The sequence below is a fragment of the Mercurialis annua genome, linkage group LG3 (genome assembly GCF_937616625.2).
Source record: "Mercurialis annua linkage group LG3, ddMerAnnu1.2, whole genome shotgun sequence".
Classification (NCBI taxonomy): Eukaryota; Viridiplantae; Streptophyta; class Magnoliopsida; order Malpighiales; family Euphorbiaceae; genus Mercurialis; species Mercurialis annua.
The window spans coordinates 12443360-12450798 of record NC_065572.1 but is presented as its reverse complement, the minus strand read 5'-3'; the positions used below and the strand labels follow the sequence as shown (position 1 = coordinate 12450798).

Genomic DNA, 7439 nt, shown 5'->3' with positions numbered 1-7439 from the left:
TTCTTCAAAATAATTTAATTTGACAAATCTGTTCTTTACAGTCTCACAGTAAAACACTCTATTAAAAATAGTAAACAGTATAAAATATCAATTTATAAATTATTTAAATATTCACTATCACTAAGAATTTTTCTTCACTTTTTCTATAATCAAATTTTAGAATTTCTAATTGGAATCTTAGTTTTCTTCAAAATAATTTAACTTACAAAATACAAAAACATAAATTTAAAAAAAAATTAGGTTGCCTCAGAATTGCAGAATTAACAGCAAGGCCCATGGGCCATTCAGTCCCGAAAGATGGTAATTGGTGTATGATTGATTTCCTCATTGGCAACGAAAAAAAGATTAAAATAGAATTGGATGTAGGTACTCATGGCCAGTCCCAAATTGTAATTGCAGCAACGCCGCTACACAAGGCAATGGAATATGAGACCTTTCCGTTAAGTAACGGACGGAGACCGAAGCCTCGACGCCCATCACAAGGAATTGATTTCTGACGTTTTACTTTTTGGATTATACAAACATTTCAAACGTTTGCTCCAATTCTTAGAGTTAGGGATTTTGGTTGAACCCCCGTCAGATTTAAGAAAACGCATTAAAATCAAAAAATAAAAAATTTGTTTCAAATTTCGAATTTAATTTTTTAAAGGAAAATTTAGAAGAAGAAAAAAAGTGAAATGGAATTAGTTGAAGGTGAGAAGATTATATAGAGTAAGAAGGGGGCGGCTAGAGAAAAGTAGAAGAGGGGGACAATGAAAATTAGGGTTGGCGTGTTAGGTTTTATTATTGGATTGGGCTTTTCTAGTCTAATGGGCGGGTTATGTTTTGTATTTTCTTGAGGAATCTACACTCTCTACGCTTATTTGTTATTTTTTGTCAAAAGAACTCTCTCAAAGATTATATCGGCAAGCGTACTTTCTTTTTAATTGTTTCTTTTCAAATATACTCCTTTTTCCATGCTGTGTGACCCTGCCGTGGTCAACACAATTAATTTGTTACCGACTATTACTTGTAAGAGGTAATATCTCTTATTACTCATGCACCCACTAAATATATTTTCTTCTTATTCATTTTAATTTTGTCTTTTTCTTCACACACTAAAATTCATTTTAATTTTGTCAAATCAACTTTTATTTTCTTTCTAAATTTTTTATTTATTATAAATGTTTGTTATTCTTAATTATCATTTTTATCAAATTAATATTTTCATTTTTTATTTTCAGTTTGTTGTTTATATATTTCTATGCTATTTTATTAGTAGTACTTTTATTTTTTCTATTTTCTAGTTTTTTTATTTTAATCACTGGTTTTTATTTCATTTTATTCTACAAATTTTAATTTTAAATTTTTAAATGCATCTATTTATTATTTATTTTTTATGAATATGATAGATATTTAAAAAATTATGCTTGATAAATTTATATTAACAAATTGTTATATGATTAATGATTAATGATAGTAATTATATCTTAGTATTGTACATATATCTTTAACAATTAAATATATTTTTTATTTGGACACTTGTTATCTAATGTTAGACACATGTCTTTAAAAGTTAAACATGTGTGCTTTCAATTGTTCTTAATTTAGACATTTCTTTCCTATAGTTGAACTTATTATTTTTATTTTTTATTTTATTAATTTAGATACTTTATTTTTAAAATTTGTATATTTGATATTTCGTTAATTCGGTGACACCCAAAAGGAATAAAATTCCGCCGGTGCAAATTCCAACGGTCATAATTTCAGGGATGTCAAATTTCTGCACTGTTTGATTTAGCCACAGTTGCAATTGATTTCATGGGTTGAACTGGCATTGAGACGCTGTAGATAGCATTGATGATAATATTGTATATATGCCGGTGAAGATCAAGCCATAAACAAGTTGAGATGATTGGCTAGTGTTGATGCTAATTATATGGCTAAGTGCCTAAATTTCCCATTGCGCCATTCAACTTTACCCATTTTGACATGAAGGTTAAATTTTGTTTTAATTTATGATATTTGTTGTGGAGTTTTAGAGGTGTTATTTGTAGGTGGAGCTGAAAAACTTTTTAATATTAGCAAGTGTATGACTCATTTTTATTTTCACTAATTTGTTCTTTTTTTTATTGATGTAGGTTGTTTTTCGTCGTTGATTGCTTTTTGGTTGCTCTTGAGTTGCTCGATGCTCGTTGGTTTCTTTATGATTGTTCGTTGGTTGCTTTATGATTGCTCGTTGGTTGTTTTATGATAGCTCGTTGTATAAGTATTAGTTGCTATTACTAACTAACATTATAAGTCCATTTAAATGATAAATGAAAATATTATTTTTATTATTTTTATTTGATAAAAATATCTAAATAAATAAAACAGATAATATTTAAAAATAAAAAATACTATATTATGACAAGTGTAGGATTAATGGCTTAATAAAATATGATAAATAGTAAATAGTAAAAAATTAAAAAAATTAAAATGACAGGTGTTTAAATATAAAAGACAAATATTTGAATGTAAGAGACAAGTTTTTAATATAAAAGACAAGTGTTCACATATAAAATAAATTTAATATTCAAAATAAACAAGTATCATAATATAGTTATGGTGTATTTTTATAAAATAAATAATACAAAAAACATAAAAGCATTAATATAAAATTCATATACAATACACTATCTACATTCAAATTATATATGAGTAATTAATTACAGCAGTAAAGTGATAGTGCGTGAGTTGGTCAATACAAAAAGAGTAACTTTGTAAGGTTAATAATCTAAAAGGCGTACGCTTGCAATTATTTCTTTAATAATTTATGAATGATAATACTTTCACCAGATCAAGCATATTTGTATAAATCATTACGTACTATAAAAGTAATAAAATATAAAAGAGACTATTTTATTGACAAGTGTAATATTAGATGAAAAGTGACAATATATAATAATTTAATAAACTAATGACAAAATATTGATTAGAGAAAAGTTGAAAAATTTAAACGACAAAAATTCAAATGTATAAAATAAATGTTTGTATATAAAAAATCAAATATTAAAAAATAAACAGATATCATATAACTATAAGTAAATTTATTAGTTATTTAGTACGTCATTAATAGCATAAATGATATAATAATGGTGTGTTTGAAACAAATTGGAAAATCAAAGACTATGTTCAGTGGAATGAGTGGACCAATACAAATGAAAAAGCGCAGCTTTGCAAGGTTTATAATACAAAAAGCGTAAAAATGTTAATGTTTTATTCAGAGAGTATAAATGCATAAGAGTTGACTAAAAAGAGTAATCATGCAAGAAGCCCTATTTTCTTAAGAGAAAATTAGCCCTTTTACTGTGTTGAGCAAACTTAATTTGAAATTTACGGTCATCAAATTTATTTTATATTTTTACCGTTAACATTTTTTTTTGAAATAACAACTTTTCAATTACACAAATATATTTTTTTAAATTAAACAAATACTATGCCGTTATTTTTGATAACTCCCACAATCTGCATGCATATCTCTTTTCAAATATATCTTCTCTAAATTCTCTCCTTCAATCTTTAACTCCTATCATTAAGAAAATATTCCAAATTTGAATATAAATTAGGCTGTATTTTTCTCTAGAAAATTGCAAAAACAGGGGCTACTAACACACAACCACCGAGGCACCGACCGAGAAATCTCAAACAAAGAAAAACATACGATGGCGGTCGTGGAAGAGATGGAAGATTCGATGGCGGACGTGGAGGTCGGCGGGAGATCGTGGCGGTGGTAGGTTATTTTTCTTCTTCTACAATTTATTTTTAAGAATCCTTACTTTTTTTAAACCACTATATATTACTATTTATTTTACCGTTTTTATTGTGAAAAAATAAATTAGAACCCTAACCTACGTGTAATTATTAAGATTCCATACCCCGTTACAAAATTAAATACACTCATTATTCTTAATTCAATAATAAAATTTAATATTCATTATTATTTTTTTGAGATACCTTTATATGTCATCATTATGATATATACTCTTACTTTCATTCCTTTTTCAGTAGGTTTCTTATTTTCTTATCTTGTTTACTATAAAAAAACACAATTTTTAAAATGTTCTAATGTGTTCTTTTTTATTCTATTATTAAAATATTAGACTTTAATTCATCATTTTTATGCAGATATTAAAAAGACTTACTTAATATGAAGGGTAAAATCATGAGGTTTATCACTAGATTTCTTTCTCATGCTCCAAAATTTTAATTTTTATTTTTTGTTCTGATTAAGTTATAAAATTATCAATTTATAATTACAAATTTACATATCTCTAATTAATAACTTATTTGTAACTATAAATAGAGGTGAGTATCAGTGGGTTCGGTTCGGTTCCAGAATTCCCATAACCAGTCTTACCGAAAATAACTTAACTAGGCACCTAACCGTTTAGTTTTTGACCAATAACCGAAATATTTTTTACTTGAAAAAGTCGGTCGGTTCGGTATCGGTTATAAAAATCGGTTTGGGCCTTGAAAAAAGCCCATCAAATTCAAGGGCCAATTTTGTTAAAAACCTTCAAAAAAAAATTGAATGCATAAATAATAGAAGCATTCATTCTCATTCATCCATAAATTGAAGGCACACATACAAGTATAAATATATAAAGTTACAATTCAAAGTGATCTAAGCAAACTAATAAATAAATTACAGACCCTTCAAATTTTTCTAAACACAAACTGAAACAGAAATATTACAACTTACAAGGCAAATTACAGATCCTTGAATCAATAACTAAACATTTATATATTACAATCATCCAATTTTGAATTTAATAAAAAAACTAAGTTAAAGATTACATTCATCCAAAAATCAAATTAATGTTTAAAAGTTAGCAAAAATGTATAACTAAAAAATTGTGCCACTGCCAATTATAACTTTCAAAAAAGAGCCATTTGCAGCAGATTGGGAGCATTAATGATGAATCACAGAATTCATAATCGTTTCCTGAATTGAAACCAATTTAAAGTAATTGGAAAACTGAAAGTTGAAGCAGTGTAATTAACAAACTTGAACTTTTAAAATACAGCAAGTAAAGTATCATTTTAAAGTCGGAAAATGATTTTGTTAAAAAAACAAGGGCTCAGATTTAATGTTTTTAAATTTTTATAAGGCGATGTAATCCGTACGGTGGCTAACAAAGAGCCTCATCATGCAAATATGTCAAGGCATTATGTTTCAGATTTTTGAAGTGGTGAAAGCTTCATCATAGCCCAAAAACGCAAACTTTAAAGCAAATAAAAAGTTGAAACCAAAACAGTCAGTTTATCATCATATTGAAATGTTAAAAACCTTTAAATGGATAGTTTTGAAGCAATGTACAAGTTAAACAACAAAGTAAAACATTTTGATGTTAGAAAGCAATTTAAATTTCAAACTAAAACACTGCAATACTGGTTAAAATGAATGTAAATGTCAAAGTTAAGTCAAAACCTTTATGCTTCCACCACCATGTTTTTCTGGTTAGAGACAGGGACAGTCCAGGCAACATTAGGCATTTAGCAACAGGCAGCACTAGGCAACAGACATCATTAAGCAACATCAGCAAAATTTGGCTTCTACACCATGTTGCCACATAAAAGCAAAAAGCAGTAAGAGTCCAACTTCTTAGTGGGGAAACTCTGTAGTAAGAACAAACACAACATATATTATTATTAGATAGTTTGAAATATAGAAAGAAAACATGTGAATTAAAGAAAAAAGCAAAGTTGAAGCACATAACCTTGCTCAAATGGTTCCAATTCATCCAGGCACTCTTGAATCACCAAAGGGCAAGATTCTGCTCTAAGCCAATCCTGAGTGCACACCAGCGCTTCCACCAATCTTGAAGTTAAAGAACTCCTAAAGCAGTCTAGTACTCTTCCAGAAGTACTAAAAGCTGATTCAGAGGCAACAGTAGAGATAGGGACAACAAGAATATCTCGAGCCATCCTCGAAAGGATTGGAAATCGCCTTGAGTTTAGCTTCCACCACTTCTAAATATTGAATGCATCATCATTCTCAACCGTAGCTTCACTCAGGTACACTTCCAGCTCAGATTTCCTACTGCCACTTTCCATACCCTTATTCTGAATATCAAATTTGGCCTTCGTAAGGGACATATGCTTCTTTGCATGTGGTGGAAGGTTTGGTGTTTGAGCAGAAACATCCTCTGCAGATTGACTAAGACTAACATAGGCAGATGAAGTAGCATTCACAGAGGCCATTTGATACTCAACAAATAGACTTGTTAACTTATCATTCACAGTTTCAAACAATTCGGACCTTGATCAGAACCAAATAAACTAGATAGAGCAAACAACATATGTTTCATTTTGTTGTAGGATCAAAGACATGTGAAAAAAATCAAAACATTCATCTTCTGAGGATCACCCCAGTATTTGTTAAACTTATCCCTCATTTTTCTTCCCATTTGCAGAATTCCTATGTCCTCATTAACAAGCATTTCATCCAACATAATAGAAAGGTTACAAATTTCTTGAAAATGCATGTTGGATGTGACATATAAAGAACCAGAAATTCTTAGAGTTGTGACATAGAAATAGGAAAGACAAGTAGCAAATTTCTTAACAGTTTCCCAATCAAAAAAATTAGGAATGCTTTCAATCATATCAGACCTAAAATTCTCATCAGATGCTTCATAACTCTAAAAAACAGACTGAAATAAGCAAGCAGTGTCAAGCATAAAGTAAGTGGAGTTCCACTTGGTTGCCACATCAAGACAGAGGGACTTTTTGGTGCCAAGTTTAGCATCAGCAATAAGGTCTTTAAATTTCTTAAGTCTAGATGGACTGTTCCTAATGTAACAGACACAATCTCTAACTTTCTTAACAGAGCTACTCATTTCTTTCAAGCCATCAGATACAACCAAATTAATGACATGTGCAGTACATCTCATATGCAAATATTCACATCTTGACACATCAGTCCCCCAAGACATCAGTTTTTTCTTAAATGCAGCAATTGCAGTGTTATTATTACCAGCATTATCCATAGTGACTGTAAAAATATTTTTAAGACCCCAACCTAGCAAGCAATTCTCAAGTGTTTTACTTATGTAGTCCCCTTTATGCCCACAAACAAGTACAAGATTAATGATTCTTTTATGAAGCAGCCAGTCATTATCTATCCAATGGCTGGTTACACACATATAATTAACACATTGAATACTAGTCCATGTGTCTGTTGTGATACTAACTCTTTGGCTTCCACTTTTCAAAGTATTTTTCAAATTCAACCTTTCATTAAGAAACATTTGATAGCAGTCTCTATTAACAGTCCATCTAGAAGGAATATGAAACCTAGGGCATGCAACACTCATTAGTTTCTTAAACCCCATACCCTCAAAAAACTTAAAAGGTAGCTCATCCATGATTAGCATATAAGACAATGCTTTCTTAATGTCTTCCTGATTAAATTT

General features: G+C 29.3%; 1 non-coding gene across 1 annotated transcript; it reads right to left on the bottom strand.

The window, feature by feature from the left end:
- Positions 1-241: 241 nt before the first annotated feature.
- LOC126675962 (small nucleolar RNA SNORD96 family) lies at positions 242-334 on the bottom strand. The gene has a single exon (XR_007640142.1). It is a non-coding gene; the product is annotated as a small nucleolar RNA SNORD96 family (small nucleolar RNA).
- Positions 335-7439: the final 7105 nt, after the last annotated feature.